The following is a 25,689-nucleotide window of genomic DNA, read 5'->3' as shown; positions in this document are numbered from 1 at the left end:
AAGATTTAGGTTTGGGAATTGGGTGCGCCATTATCGTATCACAAAACGTTCAGGATTTGTAAAGCAAGTTCTCAGTTCAAATATCTGGCCTTGTTATCATGTGATTTATATACCGCTCTAAATAACTCAATAAGTCACAGTCGCCTGCTTTAATTCAGTATCTGTACTGCCCCCGATTTTCTCCACTCTGCCTTCCATATTTGAAAATGAGTATTTTTAGTTTTCATGATCTTTGTCCTTTTTCTTTTTTTTTTTTTAAAACTCTCTCCACGCTCCATTGATTTTAGCGGATACATTGGACTCTTATTCTGGCTTGCCCCCCGTACCTGCCTGACAGTTGCGTCCGCCTCTGTGTTTTGGCCTTTTCACATTACATTTGTTTGAATCACATGGGCTAAATGGGCACAGTCTGCCTTTTGGGGGGGGGGGGGGGGGGGGGGTCCATCCCACTGTGTTCCCTGTGTCCGTGTTTGGACCATATGTGACACTGCTGCCAGGGAAATGAAAAACCATGGACCCAATCAGACTTGACAATAGAAGCTGTTCCTCAAATGTGCTCGGAAAGAAGGGTTTTTTTTCTACTTTGGGGGGGGGGGGAAGCTCTGCAGCTGAATCAGGGCAGCAATTAATTGGAATTTCAGAGTTCTGGCAACATTAGCATTAACACCAAACATGCTGTAAAAGTCTGAAAATGTATTGCAAAGCCTATGTCTCACTTATTTCATTGCAAACAGAGAAACTGCACTTCATATCGGGTCATTGGTTATTGTGCAAGCTTATCCTTAATTCACAATCATTACGTTTTCATTTCCTGACACAAAGAGCAAAGAGAGTTTTTATTTCTGACCTACCTTAAAATGCACACTCCAACTAAGGTTATAAGTGTGTGTATCAGACTAAGATTCACATGCAGGTGCTGACCTCTTAGCCCGATTTGCGTAATGACATTGCAGTATTGATGCAGTGACCGTACACTGAGGTCTGGCTCGCTCACAGTTTAGCTGACGCTAACAGAGCTGTCGTGATGCAGCAGCCTCCACCTATCAACAGGTTAAATAAAACTCTTATTTGCATTTAGCGCTCGACGCTGGCGTGCCCTTTATCCCCCGTCGACCCCGGGTATGATCGAAAACCTCGTGCATCAGCAGAGAAGGAGCGTTGCAGCAGAATCAGATTTATTACCCTATCATCCCGCCGAGCCACTTATTTGAGCCCGGGCACACATTCTAAATCAACCCAAAGAAAAAGCTGTGGTGCAGCCTGCGAGGTGTTTTTGTTCCGATCGGAGGAACTCTTTTTCTCCTCGCCAATTGAAAGGCCGCCACAGTTTACATTTAATCTGACAGTATAATCTTCCGAGATTGCCCTCTCCCCGCTGCGATGTTTGGAAAAGCTTATAAAAGGACTCACTTCATTGATCTAAACACACGTTAAGAGGCTTTCTTCTCGTTCCCATGCCATAGAGCCTTTGAGATGGAATAATGCCAAACAGTGCCGCTCAGTGAGTCGACCATACAATAAAGGCCTGGATGGTTTATCATTGCTTCCAAACTGACCATCTGTGACAGTGCGTGCAGCGTTTTTAGTGTAGTTACAAACATGCAGATTGCTGAGGTCGGACACATTGAACTACAAGAGGAAAAACTCCCTCTCTTATAGGATAAACTACTGCCGTCACTGACTTTAAAGCCATTCAATAGAGTTTGCAGAGTCAATGGAAACTACACACATCATTCTCCACTCATCAAACCCCTTCACCTCCCACTGCGCCAAAATGGATTCCCCCCTGAAGCCAGTATTCAAGGTTTATGTTCCTAATCACCCTCAGTAATTCACCCTTGATTGACCAGCGAAATCGACTAATGACATGCAAGCCCAACACCAAGACTGAGACGTTGATCTCGGAGGCTTCCACACGACTGTATGAAGCATTGTGAGTCCCCTGATATCTAAATAAGACAGCGTCGTCGGTGGATTTCTCAAAGCGCTTAGCTGCAGTTCACCAGAGTTGATGATGGAGAATGGCGGGGAACCGTGCTCGACTACTTCATTCAAAAGGTTCCTGCCAGGTGCAAGGGCAGCCAGAGAAGATGCATGGTCCTTTGGAATCACGTATTCATAGGGTAAAAGATGGAGGAATTGAGCTCGAGATATGACGGACGAGGCTGCTGAGGCGTTCAATTAGGCCGCCACTGTGGAGGTGTGAGCAGTGACATTCATCACACAGAGAATAATGGCTACATTAAAAGCAAATGACTGACTTTCTGGAGAATGACAACAAAGTGAAACGCTGAGTCGATGATTGAACGTCAGCACTTTGTGATAAAACAAACCCAGCAGCAAGACAGACACTCAGCCAATCAGACGAGGTCTCATCGAGTCACTGTAGGTTATTCATGCTATCTTTTAGGGTTTGAAATGTCAGGGGTGCATGCGATGCGATGTTATGACACGTCGTGCTTTGACTTCTTTTCAACCCTGTCAGACGTCTTTCTGCTACTTTCCTCTTCGTTTATATTTAACTTGCATTCATGTTGCTCCAGCGTCTCTTCACAATACAGATACGATAAGAAACAACCGCCGCCTCAGGAATCTAAAAGGCTTGATTGAATATTTAAAGAAGTGTGTTTTATATATAAATAGGCCGGATCAAATGCTACAGCATGGAACCGTTTGTACAGATTCATGCAGGATTCTCCGTACACTCCCACAGTCCTCATCTGGTTTGATAGAAGACAGATACTGACTGTTCCCTCCCCGAGGCCCATCAGCACATCCAGTCCCTTACTCTAAGTATCTCTCAACCAGGTTACGCATGAATCACCAAAAACATCCAACGTCCACATTCACGGTGCGCAGTGCAACTTCCGGAGGAGACGAGACCGCAGCGACAATTTAAGTGCTTGATAAGACGCCGCTTTGAAGATCTTTTTTTTTTTTTTTTCTGCTTCTTGTCGCGGCTGCGGGAAAAAAAAAAAAAAAAAAAAAAGATTAGCATCAACCACTGAACCAGCCGGGTTTCCATCCTTGTGGAAAATCTGTTTCAATTAGCTGCTGAATATAAATTTATTCTTGAAGCTCTGCTCATTGATGAGCAAAGAAGAAGATGGAATTGCAGCGTGATTAGTGCTTTGAATAAAAGAATACAGCTCGGAAAAACAATACTTGAATACTTGTCAAGGCGGTGAAATGCAAATGATATGCAGATTAGTAATATGATTTATGTATTAATTTGCCAAGCATAGCAATTATTAGGTAAGTGGGAGTAAGTAGAAGTAGTTATTGCTCAGAAAGAATAAACCAGTGTGAGGGAGGCAAAAAAAAAAAAAAAAAAGCCAGCGATTTTCCTCCATTTACTTTGTGACAAAGATGACCTTTTCCCGGAGTCCCTGCCCGGGGTGCTAAGGAGCGAGCATGTGAAGGGGATTTGAACTCGCATGGAGAAGCTGACATATGTATGCTAACTGTTTGTTTCTCTGTAGGCTCTGAGCACGCTGGCAGGGCACGGAGGAGGACAGACACAGGCTGGAGAACAGAACAGACGGAGGGAGCGCTCTTCTTCATGTTTCATTTAAAAAAAAAAAAAAAAGAAGAAGAAGCATCGTCCAGATTTTCGTTGAGATGCACAAGAGAAAATACAATCCCATGTGGTCTTTTCAGGGCAACCTCAATGTACACATTAAATTCAAGTCACTGGGTAGAAATCATTTGGGAAAACAGCTCTTGACGTCTGGAGATGTAGATATAAATTCAGACAGTTTGAAGATACAACAACGCAGAAGTAAACGAAGCAGTATGAAAAAAGAGACATTTGTGAGGCTGCCTCAGTCACAACCAGGCGTTCAATTTGATCTGTTTTCTTTCATCTACAACTTAGGATCCATCTATATGTTCCCTAATTAGCACCTCCTGCATCCTGAAATACATACATGTAGTAACCCAACGGGTTTTCCTGTCCTTAAACACGTGTATGTCAGCCTGGCTGCACGCTCTTGTGCTTCAGATAGAGAGGAGTTCCTTTTCCTCCCGTCTCCGCGGGATCAGAGTTGCTACTTCCTGACTGAAAGTCTTTAAGGCAACTTAAAGCAGCAGTTTACTTCCAGTATCTCAAACGGAAGCACACAGCCGGGGGGTTTGCACGACAGAGCGTGAACCTGCTGGAAGCTATGCAACATCCGCAGCACACACTGCATTTAAATAATTGATCCGCTGTGGAATGTGACATGGGAGGAAAAATGTTTTTTTTTGTATGGCCTTAATACAGACCTCAAGTGGGGAAAAAAGTCCCTGCGTTTTAATGCAGACGTACCACAAGGCAAAGAAACCAGCATGTTTAACATCCTGCATCATATCAAGTCTGGAGCATAACTGACACGAACATCCAGGACGCTCCATATTTTCTCTTCAGTAATTCATTTCTTATTCCCTCTGATGACAAAGGGAGCCCAGAAGACTCAAACAAAAGCGAGGGCGATTAAACCTCTGCTTCATTAAACAGCCAGATTGAAGCAGCGAACCTCAGAGGCAGCAATAACTTTTATTCTAAGCTTCTTTTTCAGGTTTCAATCCCTTCCTCTGGCAGAGACAGCAGTGTGAAATACAGGACCCAGTGTCTACCTATTATAAAAAAAAAAGCCCCCCCCCCCATTTTAAAACCAGAAATAGGCTACATCCCTGAGTGAGCAGCTATTTGACAAACGGACAGGGAGCTGAGGTCAGTGTAGCATGGCGTACCTGACACAGCTGGCGCTCGTCCAAGGCAATATGGGCTCCTTCTCCTCATCGCATTTCTGCAAGGAGAGAAGAGAAGACAGAGCGAGGTGAGGAAAGATGATATGAGAGTTTGAGAGAGAAAGGATATTGAAAGAAGAGGAGATGTGTGAAGATACTTCAGGAATAGTGATAACACGTCAGCCCACCTTCCCGCTGGGAAACATTTCGAGTAGAGAAAGTTTATGACCTTCTTTAATGAACTAAATGGACAGAGTAGAGGAACTTGAAAGTGGGCGTAAATGCCTTTTATCCTTCACGATTGAGGAAATCATCAAACAATGAAAAGTGGCAGCTCGACCAGCAGCCCCCTCACCAAACAGAAAAACACAGAAGACATAGATTGGTTTATTGAACAGTGTTTACCGGGGTTTGTTCTAAAGTTGAAGCACCTCTGCTTAAAATTTAGCTCCGAGTTAAAAGCTTTTCAATGACTGCACTTAAGGAAACAAAAAAAAGAAGCTGAGCTCCGACAGAACAAGCGAAGAAAACGTTAGCAGCAGCTCAGCTCTCGGCCCCTCTTTGCGCCTTGTTTTGTATTATTTGCTTATTTGGGGAATTTTTCAGGGTTATTTTGCTTGTCAGAAGCAGAGACCTGCTTTTATTTTAAATATGTATGTGCAGTCATCCACTAAGATGTCTGGTCTGCTCAGGCTTTTGTCCTAAAGTCATTCACCTTGAACATTTTTTATTTAATTAACATGGAAAGAATAATTTTTATTTTTCTTTGAAACAACAAGAATCTATGAAATCCAATTTTCAAAATCAGCGAGGCACATTTGAAAGCAACAGACGCAGGCATACTTGTTCTGATTCAACGTGCATAAAGGCTGGACTCGCCTCACATCGATCTTGACGCAGACCATGAGGGAAGTTTTAAGTGTAATCAGCAGAGGGCTCATCTGTATTCTGCAGCCGACGCCGCTATCTCTTAACTATGGCAACAAACAGACGAAGATAGTGGACCTATTGATGTGTGCTCTTTTATGAGAACTTATCATTCAAAACCCACTTACGCCCAGAAAAAGGTCAAATGAAATTCACTCGTATCAAATCGAGTTTCTCACTTGATTAATAAGCTTTCGAGGCAGCCGCCTACGCTTGCACACGACACACTTTAAAGCCTTTTTGTGAGGTTTTTATTCGTTTTGATGAAGGCACAGAAGCCAGAAGTCTAATTAAAATATTCCAAAAGAAAATATTTCAATTTCCCAACACGGTTTAATCACTGTAACTTTCATGTTTTCACTATAAGCCTGAGTGGAATCAGGATGAAAAACAGACCAAGGCTGTCTGAAATCAACTGCTCACTCTTTGACTCTGACTCAGCACTTCACGTCGAACAGTGAAGTGAGATTTCAGACACTCGGGAATCTTTCTGGAGCCGCATACAGTAAAGCACTTTGGAGCTCTGAAGCCAGATGCATTGTTTGTTTGAATCACTGAAAGCAGCAAACTGTGAATACGTTGGACTTTATAGTCAGAGAGATATAACTTGGAGAGCAGTCGGAGAGGGAGAGGCTCGATTTGGCCAACAAAAAGCACAGAGCGAGAGAAAAAACATCCTGAAATTGCCTGTTTTTCCGACGAAGATTCTGAATGTTTTTAAAAGACCACAAGGTTGTTCGCTGAGTACTGCAGAGAGAACGAACAGCTGCACAAAAAAAAAAGATGGATGTCGGTTCAGCTTTGAAGAGAGATGCAACTGATTATGAGATCCTCAAAAAAAAAAAAAAAAAAAAAAAAAAATTCTCTGAGGCTCCAAATTGAAATGTTTAGACTTCTGGAAAGTACTGAAAATCCTTTTATCGGCACATTTATGGAAGAAAAGTGGAAAAGAGAAAGGCAAACAAAACTTTGAAGACCATTGATGTGTGACTATCTGCCATCGAGGTGACGGAGGAGAAAGGAAACACCCCGTCAAGGTCAGGATGGAGCCCTGTCACCGCTTCCCTCGCTAACAGGCGCAGAGCAGTGCGCTGTGGGTAATTGGGGAGAACTTCCTGCCCTTGGTTTTGAGTGACAGGCGTCCGGCTGTGGTGCGAAGTCAGTCACCTGATCGGTGCTTAGCCACACCGGGTTGTCTCTCTTAGAGAGAGGATGACAAACACAGTGAACATCCTGCACTCAGAGGAGGCAGCTCATCTGAAACACACACACACATTCTTTCTTTTGTATGGTGAATATGCTTTGGTAGCGTTGGTACACGTCTATAGCTACGGTAACTAAAGGAGCTAATTAAAACATTTTTCCAATACATTTGCCTCATTGTGGAATGATGCCTGTGTTCAGCATTAATATAATTTTTCTGACGCTGGAAAAACTCCGCCATTTGGAACGCATTACACCCCCCCTGTCATCACGCTAATCAGCATAATATGAATTATTGCCGTCATTACAGTGGGTGGCCAAGAAAAAAACAACAGGTCTTAATGAATCAACAACAAGGACTAATAAAAGGGAAAGCAAATGCACCTTTAGTTTCTGCTGCCAACAATCATTACAGTTAGTACGTCTCTTTCCTCCGGGAGACAGAAGTCTTTCCGTCTGTAGTGGAAATCATCTCCAAGATTGTGAGCAGTGATGAACTCTTTTTTTTTTTTCTTTTCTTTTTTTTCGCCCTGAATTAACTCCCTGCGTGGTTTTTCTTTGAGTGCTCTGTGCGGAAAATTACCATAAGAGCCCAATAAAAATGTGCCTTTCAACTGTTGTGTTTTTTTTGGGGGGGTTTTTTTGGTTTTATTTCAAGTGTGTAATTGTTATTGTTTCTGTGTGAAATTGAAATGATTTGGGAGGGTAATTTTGCTAAAGTTTCTTTTTTGAGTCGTGTTGTGGTGCCAGATGTGGAGTGAACGTGGGTGATATTATTAAAGCTCTTCTATACTTTCAAATAATGACTTGAGTGACATTTTTATAAAGAGAGGCAACTTAAGCTCGGAGTCCGTTACTACGGTAACACATTTTAGGTTGAATCAACTTGGAGGTTGGGATACAGCATGTGTTGGGCTTTCTGATAGAAGGTTTAGCTTACGATCCTGCAGGTTTAAAAAAACAGCAGCTGATGACAGGGTGTTGAACCAAAGGGAAGACCAAATCAATATTACATATTCAGCGACAAATCCTGACTCTTTACTGTCTCTCTAGGCAACAGGGTTGATTACCTGTGGACTCTGATCCATCCTGTAATCCTGTTTGAAATGGTCTTCCTATTGCCTATTTCAAAAGGATAGAAAACTCTGTTATATTCCTTTTTTTTTTGTGAACTTCGAACATGAATCACACCGTGGTGTAATAATTCCAGGTTGGTGAGGTCAAACTCATTATAGTAGACTTTCCTTGAGAGATAAAGGCTTCAGCTGAATCTGCAAATCCTCTGGTACTGCAGGGTCTCTCTGACCTTTCACAGCCAGTTGCCAATCAAATTTCAGCCCGTCTTAATGGAGACATGGTGATTACAGAAGACATGATTCACGGCTATTAAAGGCCGTCCTTCAAAGGAAATTATCGAAATGAGTGAGAACGGCTAAGAATGGATGTGACGGTGGAAATATTCATCGGCGGTTTGTACGGATCACAGTTTCTCTCGTTATGATCTAATCGCCGCATAGCTCATTGCTGACACCCGCCTTGATGTCGGATCGACGTTCCAACTGGCCCGATTGTCAATCAGTGCTACTAACTGGAGGGGGGGGGGGGGGGGGCTGTCATAATTCAAAGGGCGTCCTAGTGAGGCTTGAAAGGTAGCAACACAAGCCGCCACATTCTGAAATACCTGCAGGGCGGGGAGGAAGAGATAATTAGCTTTCAGCTTGAAGGCGTCCCTAAAACTTCCTGTCAGCTGCCGTGAGCTTTGTTGACAAAGTGTTCAACGACAGACAGGAGATATGAAAATGGGGTTTGATGTTTTTTCTGGCTCATTTAAATTACTTTTCGTGGGGGGAGGGAAGAGGGGGAGGGGGGGTCATGCTATGAAGACATCCTGAGCTGCATTCACTGTGTCATGGGAGAATAAATTCAAGGTCACGTTTCACTCCCCTGCTCACTGGGTCAGGTTAGAAATTCAATTTCTAGCACATATCCAGATCATATGGGTCTTTGCTGAACCAAAGCAACACTCTTGCTTTGGAAAGGAGCTACAGTCGGCTTCACACGAATGTCACATTTCTCCCCCTGAAGGCACAAAATATTGGCTTTCGGGTGAGACGCACTTTGAATCCTGGCTCCCCTAGAGAGCTTTTGTAGCACAACCAAGCGACTTCGAAATCCGCAGGACCTGACTCCACCTCGACTTTAAGAGCAAAATTAACGTCCCATGTTAGCTTGAATTTCCCTTCTGGAGCTGTCCCACATCGCTGTCATTTGATCGCTCCGCACTCTCAAAACCGAGTTTGGGACACTTTTCTGTTAGACGACAGGATGCTGCATCTTCCTGAAGGTTAACAGGAATTCATCGAACCCAGAAGCTTCTCTACATTTCGGTCTGAAATGTAGCTTTCTGCCCATTAAATCATGTTTTTGTTGCACTACTGCTGGATCTAGTGTCAGAATATGGTAAGTGTGCTCTCGGGCTGTGATAAATCATCCACAAAAACAGCCACAATTTGTTTTACTGCTCAGGTCGCATTTCCTCCACTTCTGATACTGTTATTTGCAAGGCCACTACTGTTTTCTGTTCTTCCCAATCTCTCCACTGCAGACAGCTCGTTGGTGTACTTGTGTTCGGGGGAGGCTTTAAGCAGGTTTGGAGGACAGAATTATTGCAATTTGTCTGAAAAGAGTTGAGCAACACTTCACATCAGACAAGGACCTGGATCAATAGAGAGTGTAATGAAGTCACTACAATTTATGAAGTGAGAAAAACTGGCTTTAGTGGTCAGTTACTCTTTGAATCTCTACTGATTTAAAGTCTTTGCAATATTTTCAGTCTGCCTCGTGTCAGGTAAGAAGTCTGAATACGCTTTGATCACGTACAGTCTGTTCCTTTAAGAGCCTTGTTTTATGAATGGTGCATTAAGAAATACTTGTGCCTTTATATTTTAATGGAGGTGACCTAGTTCTAATTGGCAATGGCCTGGATCTTGATTATTCTAATTATGCACCTGCAGCACACAACACAGTTTTCTTGTCGTAATAAGAGGCCGGCCTGAGTGTTTTTAACATAACTGTGGACTTAATTGGCTGACCTTTCCAAAGCGCAACGCATCTAATTAAGAGGCGCATTCAAGTCTGAGATCCTGTCAATTATGTCATGAAACATAAAGATTTAGGAAATCAGCGGTCCTCTGAGGCAAACGTCGACCTGAGGGATTAAAAGATCGCCGTGCGCAAACGGTGGTCTCACAGGTGTTTAATTTCAAGGCATTTACATGACTGGGAGTTAAATATGTGCTTTTAAAGATGTTGACAGACAGCGTACATTCCGAAGCTAAGCAGCGTCAATTACTGTGACTGTGGAGAAAAGTGGGAATAAGTACACGCTGGAGGAACGCTTTTCTCATCTCCTGCTTCTGTTTCCGGCAGAATAAATGTCAGAAAATGTCTCACATTTTCTATCCGGCGGATGGTAAAGGCTGAGCTCTTTGGCCTTTTGTCTATTTTGAGGAATAAAACATCAAGACAATCGCACAACATGTGGTTGGAAGTGCAATACGTCCGCCTCCATCCTTCTTTAGAGAGAGAGAGCAGCTGCACTCACCAGAGAGAAATAGGTCACATCTCCCCGGATGGCCTCTGTAACCTCTCAGTTCATTATCACCATGTTTAATGAGTGAGAACCTCTCCACGCAGTTTCAGCATCAAAGTGTGCCATCCTGATTGTGTTACAAACATTGTCTTTGCGAATGATTAGCTGATTGTCTGTGCAGAAAAAAATAAATAAAATATGACACCTTGATTTGAGTTATAATTGCTGTTATACTGCGGGCCAATCGCTGTAATTTTGTAGGCAGCGTGCAGCTGTCAGGAAGCATCTTTTCCTCAGGTTTCGTCAAAGCGAGATCAGTGGAGTCTGACATATTGCCTGTGACACATGAATGAGCAAACAAATTATGTACACTCCTTCAAACCTGGGCTGATCACTGTAAATTATGGAAACACTGCACTGTAATAAATGTGAGCTCCCAAAAGAGTCGGAAAACTTCAGCACAGAAATTGGACCAATTAGTGCGTTTTCTGACAATGAGAAAGGAGCGATTATATCATGTTCTCTTTTAATGTAAATGGGTCACTTATACCTGCTGGATGATTGTTTCTTATCTGCCCACAAAGTCACAATCTTACATTTTATTTTTTAAATCTGTATTTATTGTTTGTTCTGGACAAACAACAAATACAGATCTTCTTTATAACTAATACAAGTGGTGTATGGCTACCTTGGTTACCTTGGCTACGGTGTACAATTTCCCTGCTAACACAGGCTGCAAGCTGAGCTGCTGCAGCTATGTTAGCTATTTTGTTTTTACGGATGACATCAATGTTGATTTTACACTCAAAAAAAAAAAAAAGGAGGAAAAAAAAGGAGTAAATTAACGACAAACAAACGTGTGAGATTGAGCTGGACTGTGGGACTGCAAGCTGAGCTGCATCATGCAAGCTCCTCTCTAACTGGAGGACAGGACGTCTTCATCTTCTTCATTGCATGGTTAAGAATGACATTGGCAGGATCTAATAGACGTGATCGATGTGTTTGACATGCTAAGAGCTAATTTATCAAGCAGCATTCTAATCATGTTTAAAGCCTGAGTATACATGCATATACATACACTCAGGAACACATCGTATTTCTTTTGACAGAGCAGCACTGTAAGGCCTTTTTTTTCTCTACGCTGCCAGTCGGTAATGTGTGATCCTTTCTTTCAATCTTGGAATCTACTTGGGATTCTTATTGTCGAGCTTTGGTCACATGTAAGTGGGACGGCACTTAAATGACGTTTAAGTGCCGTCCCACTTTTCATTGTGGTTTTTTCAAACGATTCGCTGAATCACCACAAAACTGCGGTCATTATGAAACGACTGCACAGAACACGCATGACAGAGTAATGCTTTCAGCTGGTGGGCATGTATATGTGTACACTGACTATGTGCCTGTTGGATCACAGATTCATAAAGCTTTCAGGGAGAGTGCTTATAAGATCATAAATTATAAGATGAATGTTAGCAACGAGCTGAAGCTTAAAGAGCTACAGGTTAGAGGATTACTCTCTTCTCTTTGCTTTGTTATAGCCTCCATGTAAACTCCTGGCCACATAGTTTTCATTGTTGGCCTCCCCCACACCCTGCTGTCAAACGACACAGAGAGACAGACCCTTGATGAGTCCACCTTTGATCTCGCCCCCCCCCTCCCCGTCCATTCTCCGGAGCTGTCGAGAGTCCGCCCGACCTCATCTCGGGGCCCTTTCATCCTCGCGCCCATCGCTTCTTAGAAGGCTGCTCGAGTCCCCGAAGGACCTCGCTGCCACCTGAAGTCTAGCCACAATCAACAAGCCCCCACCTCCCTCCCATAGAGGGATCCGTCCTCGCTTCTAACGGCTAACAGTAGCTCCACAGCTGCCATGATTGATGCCAAGCATTGATGGTGTTACACATAACAAATAGGTGAACACATTATTATTCTGCTTCTCTGTTTATTTATTGAACTGCCAGTGCTGAAACTGCCAATCTATTCCGACCCTGGGGGAAGTATTTCTATCAGCCTTTGATTCCTTCCTGTTATTTACACTTCGTACTCACAGCTCCTTGTTTACCATCGAAAACAATCTTTCACTTCAGAGAAACAGTCACAGTCATGAAGCTAACTAACATGAGTCGTCTCTCCAGCCCACATGTCAGTTGATTTTCCCACAAAGAGACCGAGCGACTGGCCGATGAGGCAGTGAACCGAGCCCCACTTCTGTCCCTTGTGCTATTACACATTCAATTAAATTTGTAGTCTCCTCGCTGGTGATGGTGATGAATATGCGCGCCGTTAATTTCTTTGTGTCATAGGCTCCCCAGAAGGAGACGCCGGGGGTTGACAAAGCGTGCGAGTTGACTGGATGCCTCGTCGCCTCGGGGCGAGCTGGTGGAGGTTAATGTTGCGGCGCTCGGGTGAGGTTATTTCTGAATGAGCCGTTCCTGAACATCAGAGACGACCACACATGATATCATCAGACGAAAATCACACATGAGGGATAAGATGCCTTTCATGAAAGACGGCTGATGACACTGCTGAAATAAGAAAGCAACTGATAGCTTTTTCTCCAGCTGGGACGTTTAATTGACAAATATGAAACAACAGGAGAGCCTTGGCGTGTGGGCGTAAAGACGCAGGAAGGACTGGAGGTCGGCGGTGCTAACTTTAGCCACACTCATTAAACCTAATGACATTGTTTTCCTACCACTATCTGAACAACAAATGTGTTTATGAAGGGCTGAAAAATCCTCTCAATAAGGAATTTAATTGACAAAATTTCTATTAAAAAAATATCAGAATTTCACTCGACTTTTTTTTTTCTTTTTTCTTTTTTTTTAAGGAAAATGCAATCGCGAGAAATGCAAATGTCTTAGTATTTCATCAAGCTCGCAGACCAAACCCCTTCCTTCAAGGATATAATTTATGATAAAAGTAACGAAGTAATCATCGCCACAATCAGAGAAGGACATGCTTAATGTATTCTGGGTAAAAAAAAAGAAATCTGATCCTTTAGCACTGCAGTAATGCAACGCTGTTCAAGGGCAGCAAAACATAGCTCTTTCAAGTAGACAAAGAAAAATCCCTGACTGAAGTTATGTGCAGAGGCATAAATGTAACACTATGATTATGTAATGCAGAAAAGTAAACGGATAACTGTGTCATTTGTTCCATTTGCAAAGAGCTCTTCTTCTCCATTAATTGTCAATTACTCCACTGTTATGTTTTTTTTTTCCAAACGTATTCGTTGAACAAGGTGAAATAGCCGGCCGGCTGTGACTCACACCTTGCCAGACAAAAGGAGGCAGCCAACGGTTGCCGTAGGAACCCTCGGAGCGGGGGGGGGGGAGGGGGGACAACAGATTGCGCGCGACATGAAAGGGATTTGTTTGCACCTACTCTGAAGTTATCGCCTCTCATCTCGCAAAGCCATTAAAGCTCGTGAGAAAAATCAATTAGCTTCAAATATGTGTGGAGTGAGCCTAAAGTGCTTCTCACGGGACAAGGAAAAGACAAATCTGTGACCTGACAGTAAAAGTTTGCTTCAGAATGAAATGATTATAAAAGCTTGTCGAAAAAACAGACATCCTCCTGACATCTCTTTTGATGGCTCTTCTTTGATGAGAGAGAAATCAAAGGATAAGGCTCCAGTCGATTGATTCAAAGCTCTATTAGAGGTTGAACAAGTGCAGCCAAGGTCAGACTTCACTAATGAGGACAATCCAGCAACAAAAGCTGCCGCTGAAGCTGCATGGTAGCACTTAGCGATCGAGCGGCGAGTGTTACATGAGTGACTCTCGATGTTTACAGCAAGAAGCAAAAACAAGCCCAAATTGTTTTAATGTCCGACTGCGTCATCATTCTCCAAATCCACTATTCATCTCAAATGTTAAAGATATACTCAGAGATACATTGTGCATGTACATGTAAACATTTGTTTCTCAAGAAGCGTGATGAAGCCATTAAATGGTGGTTGCCATGTTGGCTGGCTCAAACACACCTCGGTCTCATCTAGAAGCAGGCGGGCCAGGCGTGGCTCAACAAACGCATCTTTCATCCATCTCATCCGGCGTGACATCGACCGTCTGAAACGACGACAACAACGTGAACAAAGCCCAGTTTAAAGTCAGATAGTAGATTAAACTAGGGCTTACCACTTGTCTGACTCAAGCAGTAGCCATTGTGTTTCTTTAAGTGTACGTTTAGGCTACCTTAGCTAATCAGTGTCCTCTTCTTTCTGTGTGTCATGTGACGATGGGAAAAGAAACGGGGATGAGAGCATCCAGACTTCTGCTTTGGAAACTGAACACCTTCAGATTTCAAATCCGAACATAGAATTGGACGGCCTCGACTTGGATCTTGCCTTTCTTCTTCACAGGTTTCTCACATATTTACAGACATAGAGAAAAACAATCTTTTTTTCTTTGCCATGAAAGGCTGTCAAGGAGTAAAAAGGGCCTTCAAATGCACCATCAGTCAGCACACTTCTCCTCTGAATTGACACCTCAAACATGTACTTTTTCTCCTTAAGACATTTTATCTCGACTTCTTTACCTGCATCGCAAGTATAACCAGTTTATGTCCCTAATTTCCCGTTCCTCTATCTCCCCCGCTCACTGTGAAAATCGATGATGGCGACGGTGTTTGAGAGGAAGAGGGCTGCCAGAACAGTGTCATCCAGAGGCGCTGATGTCACCTCGACTGTACTCTGCGCCGGGATCTCTGCCAGGGTGCGACTTTTTACCGCTGAATCAGCCGGCGCTCGGGATGGCAAGAATATGAGATGTGCGTCGTGGGATGACATTAAGTGCCATTAAGTGGTGTGGCTCAGTGCTAGCCGTGGCGGCGCATACATGGAGGCTGTACCTGGCACAGGAATCATGGGAGAAAAACGGTAACACATAGAGAAAAACTAGAAAGGAGGAGGAGGAGATGAGAGTAGGTTTTAAAGGAGGAATCAGTGCGAGGGCATACATGGGAGCTAAACTCCAGTGATACAGAGGCTAAGAAACTTCAATGCAAGGTGAGAAATTGAGAGGCAAGAGTGGGAAGCGGAGAATGAAAGGCAAGTGAGTGAAGTCAGGCTGAGTCATTCCCCCGAGGCTCATCTGAAAATGCTCTTTCGTCTTCTGTTCTCCGTCTGAGTCCACAGGAACGCACTGAAAAGATCCACCACGAGAGAAACAAATAACGGATTCATAAAGAGCCTCCACGTCTTTGCGCCAGTGCAGACCTGGACACTTTCTGCTCGGAGATAAAACACCGATGGAGGGTTGATGAAGCTGTTGCTACCGGCCCTACTGTAACACACAGCACATCACAATGCCCAACTTTCATGCTACGGGATTAGAGGGGCAGGGGGGGATCCATTTTCTGGATCAATGGGATTAGATTTGTCGTTAACCGCTCTGAGACGAACGAAGCACAACCTACAGAGAAAAGATGGTTTTGTACAAATAAAAAAAGTCTGCTCAGGGGTGGAAAGAGGCCGCCTGCCAGTACTCTGCACACTAAAACAAACTGTGATTCCAAGCAGGAATAATCTGTTCTTGGAAACAGACAAAAAAAAAAACTGCCCACGGCACAACATCACCAAAAGCACGGTGAAAAAAGCGAGACAAGAAAGGAAAAAAAGTGCTGATTGTTCAAAGAGCTCGAATACAAAAATCATTCTGTAATTGGCCTGTCTTTCTTCTCCTTCTAGAGGGAGAAAAGAGGAGAGGCACGCTTGAATATGGGCACAGAGTGAACATTGCTTCTTGACTTACACAATGATTGGCTTCTTCGCAGGGCACAAACCGGTCAATATCCAGCATCAGATCCACTTTGAGGTGCTGTCAGCCCGTGACCTGCACCCAGGATGGAGTCAGAGGAGACGCATGAAAAAATAAAACGTGAAAAAATACTTGAAAAAAAAAAATAAATTTACCTAAAGAATAAAAAAAAAAAAAAAAAAACTGTTTCTCAGTATTATTATTAACAGCACTTGATAAGTATGCTCAGGCATCTGACTCGCTGAGCACTGCTCCCACATCAGCCCCTCACTCTCTGCAGTAGCGGCAGCAGACGGATGCCTGGGAAATAGCCAGGGAGAGAATTAAGAATAACAGCTGGCAAATCAGTGAGCAGGAGGGGGGGGGAGGGGGAGTCGAAGAAAAAGAAAAGATCCCCAGGAAGTCACACCGTCACACCTCAGCCAGGTAGAGCCGGATCGACGCTCAGCGAACGGCTTATTAGGAAAGCTCATGGGAGAGGAGAAGTGATTATCCTGATCCTGTCAGCTGCAAACAGCATGTCAAAATGCCAGCCAGGAATTCCCCCCCCCCTCCAGGTGGTTGATGCGTCGCTGCACCGAAAAACTAAACATGTGTTCATGAGACTGATGTCTGATGAAGGAGTCGGAGGTGTGTGTGTGTGAGAATGGGTTGCAGATGGAGGCCAAATAATACCCACAATAAGACGCGTCAAACATTAACTCCTACTCCAAATGAGCGTGTGACAGCTCGAGTGTGAACGACTCCCTTCTGTCTCCTGATGTCGATCTGTCTGCAAACGATGGGATGCGTACAGAGCAGCTAATAAGGTTTGTGAATGAATGCGAGCGTGTCCTCCCCGCTTCTGTCTGCTGTCACTCTGAGCTTCTTTGATCCTCCGTCGCTTGTCATCATAAGGGCAAAGCAGGCTTTTTTTTTTTTTTTTTTTTTACATTTTTAACATACGTCACCTTCCAATCAAAGAGTTCAACAAAGTCCCTTTACACAGCCGTCGACCTTTTGTGCCACTCAGTAACGTAGAGGTGAGAAACGCCTTCGGTCTGTTGGGTTATTTCGAATAAATCAAAGTAAATCAAAGCTGCTTTTATCAACCTAACTTAAGTTTCACAACTGTGATAAAAACAGGCCGGCTGTGTGTGGCTTTCCACAGCTCTAAATTACCATAATCCCATAAAGCTATGATCATATATGCCACTGGCTTAAACTTTAATTGAGCATTTCATCACATATTCTGTTAGTGTTTGTTTTTGTACACTTTAAAGTCTTAACGAGCTCTACTTACAAGTACCACAGAGAGTGCAAACTTTAAAAGATGCTAAGCGATGAGACTCTGGTTGCAAATTGTTTTAGAGTCAGAAATCGAGGGGAAAGAGAAGTAGTGGGGAACTCGCTGCAGGTGGGATTCAAACCCGGGGGAACTCGCTTGGAGTACCATAGCCTCCGTACATGAGGCGCACATGAACCACAAGGCCAAAAGGCGCTCCATTTGCAATGTTTTGATTTCTTTCAAAAGAAGGAATCCCTTCACTGAAACCTGACGTCGCCTCATTTCTTTTTAAGTTTAAAAAATGACGAGGGATTTCCTGATTATCCAAAAGTTCTTTCAAGAGATCCTTCAGCTCTCATCGTTGGCTGCCAGCTCGAACATTTCCAGCTGATTTCACTCAGTTTGGAACCTTACTGAGAGAAAAAAACCAGGATGTGACCGCGGTCGGTGTTTCCAGCTGTGCCGCAGTACTCAGAAATGACACCCAGAGAGGACGCGTCTTCTCCGCAGAGTTTTGAACAGCAGGTTTGTTTGCTTTTTTCCCGCGGGTCATCACACATGACGAGACATGGAGATGAATTCGGGCTCAGACTGAAACGAGGCGACTGACAGCACAGATTACAGGTGAGAGTGAAAATAAGGCCGCGTAACAGGTCTGCAGAGTGTCTGCTCTTCCAGTTTCAAATGAGGGCGACAGCTGACAGGACGGACACAGCTCCAGTGGGGTTTTTTTTTTGCAATTTGAAAATGAGCATGAAATGAGCTCTTAATTGGAAAATTCTCCAAGCAGACAAAGGCTGGTCTTTGCATGCAAAAAAGGCATAGAAAGGGCTCTAAAAATCATTCAATTCATCGTGCACGTCTGCGTTTACGACGTTGTTTACTTATATAGGTCTTTTTATGCACACAAACATCCCTACACCAGCAGGATTCGACGCTTGCATTATGATTTATGAAGCAGAAAATATGGCGTTATCTTCAGGAAATCCTCCTGGGTGCTCTCCGTCACCTTTATTATCCTCCCTCTGTAATGTAATCTCTGAAGCTGCCGCCAATTTTTCATTTTGATGAAGTGACAGGCTCGACTCCTTTTCTTCTAAGTTTCAGTTGTTTTTTTTTTTCAGGAGACGGCGGCAAATGAGTGCGGTTAATCTTGGAAATAAAAAAAATAAAAACACGATCGAGTGATGCGAATGCAATGGATGAAAAAGTTAGTTACAAGTCAAAGTTGTGAGCAGGCAGAATGTGTGTTGTGTGATGGGCGGCAGAGAGGACAGACTTCCACAGGAGCTGTGTGCTGGATGGATGCATGAAACTGAAGTGAAAGCAGAGCGATTGTTTCCGTGTTGTGTGTTTGAGGTGGTTTTGTATGCAGGCTTCAGCCGGGCGGTTGAGGGGACTGATTAGCAGCAACATCTTGTGCCAAGCTACTTCTTAGCCGCACTGATTTCACCGAGCTATCTGTATTCATTTATGCATGTAGCGACTGTGGAGGATGAGTGGTGTGCAAAACAGAATATTTTTCTTCAGCGCGTCTGTATTCTCTCCTCGCTGCTGCTATCTGTGCCGCTGTTTCAGTTCAATACTGTGAGAAATAACATTTACCTTCTCATTTTGTCCTTCTTTTTGTGCAGGATTCTGGACGAGAGGACTACATTGTCATTTCTGCCTTTTTTTTTTTTCCACGCTACCATGCAAAGCCACCCACCGCTCCGTTTTTCGAGTCTCACTGTGAATAACAACGAGACGACTCAGAGAGGGGAACAAAAACGCAGTGCATTACGCGTCATCATCGGGCTTTCAGAGCCTTTCTCTCTCAATTATGGGAGTCATTTTCGAGGTCGGGTCCGTAAATGGGGGGGAGAACAAAAACACGGACATGCTGTGCGTGTCCTCAGAGCTGGTAGGTGGTGAAATAGATTTGACTTTTTCCACATTAGTGAGGCTGGTTTGAGGAGAAGGTAATTGCTATTTGTCCAAACAATGTCAACGATTGTTAAAAATCCAGGCCTTCTTCACAGCCTGGAAGATAAAAGATAAGGTGACGTGCTAGTCTCCAATCAAAATACAGCATCCTGCACTAATAGCAGCAGATGATATAAAGACTCCACACTCGGATATACTGTACAAATATAAGCCTGAAGCAGCATCAACATGTTGATACCTGACTGACGACCCATGACATCATTGTCGACAGCTCCGTAGCGGCTTAAGCTGACGTTAAATTGCACAAAAACTGACAGGACGAGCTGCTTCACAGCCCCCCTGAATCCTGGAGGTCCCCGCTTCACAAGCGTCTGACAACTCCGCGTGAGAGTCGTCTGTCGTCGCGCTCCAACAAAAAAAAAAAAAAAACTAACAAGCTACCTGCTAGCGAAACCGTCTGAAGTTGACGTGAGCCGATTCTGCAGGGTTCTTTTGTGTGGAAGCAGGCGCGTCGCTCTGTCGAGTCCTCTTGTGAACAGCGGAGGAAGACTCGAAACATTAGAAATGATGGAGTGATGCTTCTCCCTCCACAGAGGAGATCATCTCAAAAGGAATCGAGTTGAAGTCTCGAAGTCAGTGACCGGCAAAATCTTAGACTGTAAGTTGGAAGTGTTTTTAAAGTGTCTTCAAATATTGAAGGCATTAGTTCGAGCTGAAACTTTGTCATCTTGCCTCATGTACAGGCGGCTTTGACCTTCTCTTCCTTTCCTTTAAGGACCTCTTTTCAAGCTGCACACTTCTGGACGGCTTCCACAGATGAGCAACCTCATCAAGCCAACAAGAGAACCTGCTCCCCCCCCCTTCTCTGGAGCTGCAGAACGAAAAAAAACAAAAAAAAACTCGGTGCCACGTTTGTTAGCAAACATCCGCAGCTGAATCCGTCGCTAAAACCTGGATCTGAAAAATAAACAAACACGAGCAGAGACTCAAACAGAGAAATTCATAACAGGCTGCTAAAAGGCACAGCAGCAACACCTTGGCATCATTTCAAACCCCCAGCGACAAAATATATTGCAGAGATATTACTCTGAAGATTAGCATTTCACTCCCGGTGATTTATACTGAATATTTAATAAATACAAGATATCAAGAAAAATACCTGCGGGGCACAAAGCCTCCGAACTGAAATATTACTCCTTTGGTTTTAGCATTCCTGTGATCAATATTCATTGCACAGCACATGCTGCTTCTCTGCCTCTGATAATACCATGTCATCGAGATGATGCATGTTTCTGTTCTGATTGGAGTCCCTCACCACGTGGACTCCAGCTGTTAAAGCCGCCTCAGTAAATCCACTGGCCTGCCTGGCTGCAGCAGCCGTGCAGAAAGATGTGTGTGGTTCAGAGAGGTAAGCCAAGTGTCCCGCCGGCCTCATTACGCAACTAAATAATGATGACAGTAATGACAGTGACTGCACAAGTTAGCTGAATGGGAACGACTACAGAGCGATTAAAGGCAACACCTGAATACTTTGAGGAGCAGTCCAGGGACACAAAGTGTCGCAGGCTGCAGCAATCTCCACCATCAACAGGAAAAACATCGAATAAAGGAAGACGTCGGCAATAACGCCATTTAACGCCCCGGTGGGCCGCGACGATCAGTGCGAAAGAGAATGGAAGCAAATTTTAAGTTGTCGAGGGAACCCCCCCCCCTCCCGCCCCGACGTGATCGATACAAGGCTCCGTTTTGGAGTTCATATGCAAAATAAGCATGCAGACAACAGATGGAGACAGCACCGACTCACACTGAGCTGCCACTTCACCAAGCGGAGATGAACACCGTTTCCCATGATGCAAATGAGTCCTGGGATATCTAAGGATCCAGTTGGATAGCAGCTGACAGCCTGCGTCACTCGTGTGTGTGTGTGGGGTGTGTGTGGCACTGCGGCCCATCAGCAGGAAGTCGGTAAATAGTGTTACAGTCTGTGTTCAGGCTAACAAAGGGCTCATGTAGCGTAATGGATGCTGGCACACACACATCATTGTGGTTTATTGATAAAAGGTATTGATTCAAATGAAGCAGTTGATCTATAATTCTGTGTCTGTGAGTCCTTGGCTTTAATACTGTTGTGTTCCTGAGGAAAATATGGATGTTTATAACACAATGTCTCCATGATTGACTGAGTTGCTTTGTGCACCCACGGGGAGATATCAAAAGCAACAGCGCTAACAGTCTCGGGTTTTGTTTCCATAACTGAGTACAATAAGACGCAGGCTTCCAACTCTGCATCCAAATGGAGCCCCAAACAGCACGCAGGCCATTAAAGAGGGAGCAGTAATAGCAGCGTCTCCGCGGCGCACACCGGCGTCTTTTGATTTATGTTCGGGGCTGAACTCCTCGCCGTACGACGCAGCAGCAGCAGCAGCAGCCTCGCCGATGTGCGTCTCCCCCGAGACGCAATCGCAGTAAAATGAACTGCCGTTGCTTTCCCCCCGCAGAAGCGTACAAATTGCCTCATCAAAGCTGCAACGTGGGTCCTCCACCTCTCGCCGTTAATCAGTGGGAGAGACGGAGGCGCAGTGAAATTCTTTTGTGTTTTGTTTTTTTTGCATTTCCTGGAGCGAAGAAGAGCATCAAGTGTTGCCTTTTGCACGGTTTGAAAACTGGAAAGCCGTTTTGGCCAACGCCTTGAACGTCTCCGTCCTGTTTTCACCACGTGATGGAGATGAAGTTCCGGCCTCTGAGTGACAGCAGGCTAGCGGCGGTTAATCCCTGACCTGCGAGTCAAAGACAAACACACCCAGCTAAGTGTCTCGCATTAGACACGCCGTTGTTTCCCTGATGGAAATCTCTCCGCTGCTTTCCCCAGAAATATGGAAACGATCCATAAATGAACAACGCCTCTTTGGGAATAAATTAGACGTGCTGCGGGCTGAATGCTAATGACCGCGTTAACCTTTGCTAACAAAGTTTTGACATTCACTTGTTCAAAGAAAGAGAGAGAGAGAGAATGGGGCCTGCTGTAATGTTCACCGAATCATTTCCCATCCTTGTGTTCACACTTTTTCTGTTCTAATTAGGATGAGAGCTGTGAGGATGAAACACTTGAATTTCATTAAATTAGCAAAGATGGATTTATTTCCGCACGCCCATTTGCATCATGATTGGGCTATTTTTTGCCCAGGCATGTGCAAGATCTCGAGTTCATTGAGGAAGGGTACCTTTATCATTCTTTAGCATGTTGGTGAGCTGTTGGAATCTCGTCGTGTAAAATGCACGCTGCAAAAAAAAAAAAGAAAGTGAGATCAGCTCTGATCAATAGTTAACCAGCGTGCGTGCTTCAGCTGCAGCAGAGTGGGTTTGTGTAAAGTGAGAGTAATGCAAAGAGTCAGTGACACAGAAGGATTTGAGCTCTGCTGCTCGTATACAACAGAGAGTAAAAGTAGCTATTTCCCCGAGTTCAGACCTGAGGGGCCAGTTAACATAAACACACAACGTTTGAAATGAAACTTTCTGTAAGGCCGAGTCCTCGCACATGACAGCTTTTTTCTATTTAGCCTCAAACCGACCGAGATTTTCATCAAGTTGAATAAAACCGCAGAGTAACTCAATCCAATCCGACTGCATTGATCCTCAGGAAGAGCGGCGACTTTAATGCCGACTTTTTTCCACAAGCAGACGTGACTCAGTCTCAGTTCAATACTCCGGACTTTGAACTCTCATGTGATGCGAAGCTCAACTAACATTTTAGACACAGAGGCAATGAAGAGTAATCAATTTGAAATGACTTCTTTGAAAAAAAATAAAAAATCCTGCGCCCCTCCTCCAGCCAATCCTGGAGGCTTGTTGCCGTCGTCATGACGAAGCATATTCTGAGGCTCAAGCTATGGCGGCTGCGATAAACCAATTTCAACGTGCAGAGCTGACAGAGCACCGCATTGTTCTGTCCCATTGTAAAATACTCCCACACTTCAAAAGAAGATGGGTGAAGTTATTAAGCTGCAGCTTCAGTCCAGAAGAAGCCATTCTTTGACTGGGTAAAGCCGTCTCACTGTACTGAAATGCACCAATGCACGCTATTAAATTGTAAGCTTTGACGTGGAGTAGGTCAATGAGTTCCCCAAGGCACAAGAAGTGGAATACTACGTGTGGTAAATTCGACATTAAGAAAAAGGGGAATAAGATCAATTAGCTTTGTTCTGAGACGATGTTAACGGTCAGTGTGCTTCCTGCAGAAGAACAACTTTCTCCCAGGATCCTCACACAACCCCACCAAAGAGGGCACAGTTGAGTGAAAGTACGTTTTTTTTTTTTTAACTCAAAGCTTCATCCTTACCAAAAAAATAAATAAATAAATAAAAGATTCTGTGAACCTCAGCTTCTAAATCCCAGCTGCAATCCCTCTCACACTGAGAGCTTTTCACACAAAAGGAGCCGTTCCTCTCTAAACTCACTAAATCTAAAGCATGACGTCTTCCACTCTGGGCTGTGAAGATGCATGCTCGGGCTTGATTGCTGTCCGTTTCTCGTAATTGCTGTGTGGCACTTGTTGCCCACAGAGCGCCGTCATCCTCCAACAGGGGCTGTCGTCGGCTCCCCTCTATCAGCCGAGGGTGCGGCGAAATCCGCCAGCGGGGAGGGAGGGGAACAATGGCGCCTGCATAGCGACGCCTCACGCCTGGGTAAACACAGATGAGGAGGGCACGGCTGTGGCGTGATTGCGACAGATGTGACCTCCTGCCTCGCAGAACTCGTGGGGAGATGAAGGGGGACGCGTTGCATCGCGGAGGCGGAGTGGGAGGGCCGCGTGATGACTTTAAAAAAACAACATTTGCATTTTCATCTGCACGAGTCTTCCCTTTATCGGTCTGCCGTGGCTGCCTGTGTCGAGGCGCTGTCAGATCATCTTTTCGTGGGTTTGAAGTGACTCTGAAATGTCACTTCAACACAAGCCCTCAAAATCCTCAAAGCGAGCAGTTCTGACACTGAGGGGCTACAAATAAACTCCACAATGCTGTTTCTCAGGAAACCAATATGGCGACGAACATTAGCTGCAGCCACACTAAGCTGAGGCTTTTTATTGCTTCTGAGGGTTACAGTGTAAAGAGTATTATAAAAGGCATACACAGGAGATTACGCCGCTAATCTGCTCCGACAACCACACTGCCATTGATTATTAAAGGCCCAATCTATAATCCAAAAGCACACGGGGGGGGGGGGGCTTGCTGCAGAAACAGCTTCTGTAAGCATTCATTCGGTCTTTGTTTGAGTACAAAGAAAGACAGCTGGGATGGCTGATAAGAAGTTAGTGATGTATCCTTGGATGCATGTGCTTGGAAGCCAAACGTACTGCAGTTATTTGCTCAGCAGAGAGAGAGACTCATGTTTCAGCCTCTAATCCCCTAAATGCAGCTTGTAGAGATCGTAAGCACATTTAACCCTTTAAACTCTTGCAGAAGAAACGTCTGCAACACGAGCGCACAGGTTAGGTCCATGGATTCAGCTTTTGCAGTTGATTCAAAGGATTTGCACGGTGGCATAGATGGACTTGGACTTGTACAGCATCTTCTTAGGGCCTCTGACACTTAAAGCACACACTGATGGCTATGCAAAATACCGAGAGCACGACTCCATTCACACACGTACTGGAGGAGCAGTGGTCAGGGTCTTGCACAGAATACCTCAACAATAGACTGGTCGATTCATGCAGAAGGTTGAAGGATCCTTAGCTCCTGCACTCATATAAACATATAATCATAACCTCATCAGCATGACATATCACTTCATAAGAATAAGTCTTAGCCTTTGGCTGCAAGACATTCCAGCTCTGACTGTCTTACTTTTTTTTATGTTAGATCGATTTAAACAAGAGGTAATTATTATGGGGTTGAATTGCTACTAATATCAGGCTACTTTTCAGCAGCTTGTTAGATTATGACACAGGCCTATCATTCGCTGGAAAATCAGGAACCTCTGGATGCCAAAATCTGAAGCCTGGCATCCGTCTTTGCTCCCCAGACACCTGTAACACTGTTCGGTCCAATCCGTCCTTTTTCATTTTCCTCCATTAATCTCCCAGCCTGGTAATTCAGTTTTCATTTGTTCCTCATCTTGCAGGCAGGCGGATGCCAAGCCGACGTAGCGGGGCTGGTGCCAGATGACTGCTTAGCTTTCTATTTTTTTCTGATTCAGACAGGAAGCCCGGGGACAGATTAGGCTAACCACAATTACAGGAAGAACAGTGCAGGGGAGGATTCTCGTCATTTGTTGTGGACCTCAGCTAA

General features: G+C 44.4%; 1 protein-coding gene across 6 annotated transcripts in view; it reads right to left on the bottom strand.

Moving 5' to 3' along the window:
* LOC306818554 (beta-1,3-galactosyltransferase 1-like) overlaps window positions 1-25,689 on the bottom strand; it is a 76,668-nt gene that overhangs the window by 38,488 nt on the left and 12,491 nt on the right. For 4 of the 6 annotated variants that reach the window (XR_013778279.1, XM_079336213.1, XM_079336212.1 and 1 more), the window contains one exon: window positions 4,735-4,790. The exons of 1 other annotated variant lie outside the window; for it this stretch is intronic. The gene's annotated coding sequence lies outside the window, so the exon portion shown is untranslated. Of the gene's footprint in view, window positions 1-4,734; window positions 4,791-16,206; window positions 16,289-25,689 lie in introns of those variants that run through there. One more of the 6 variants, XM_079336215.1, reaches the window with a different exon arrangement.

The sequence above is a fragment of the Symphodus melops genome, assembly GCF_947650265.1.
Source record: "Symphodus melops genome assembly, chromosome: 23".
Classification (NCBI taxonomy): domain Eukaryota; kingdom Metazoa; phylum Chordata; class Actinopteri; order Labriformes; family Labridae; genus Symphodus; species Symphodus melops.
This window is presented reverse-complemented; position numbering and strand designations above follow the sequence as displayed.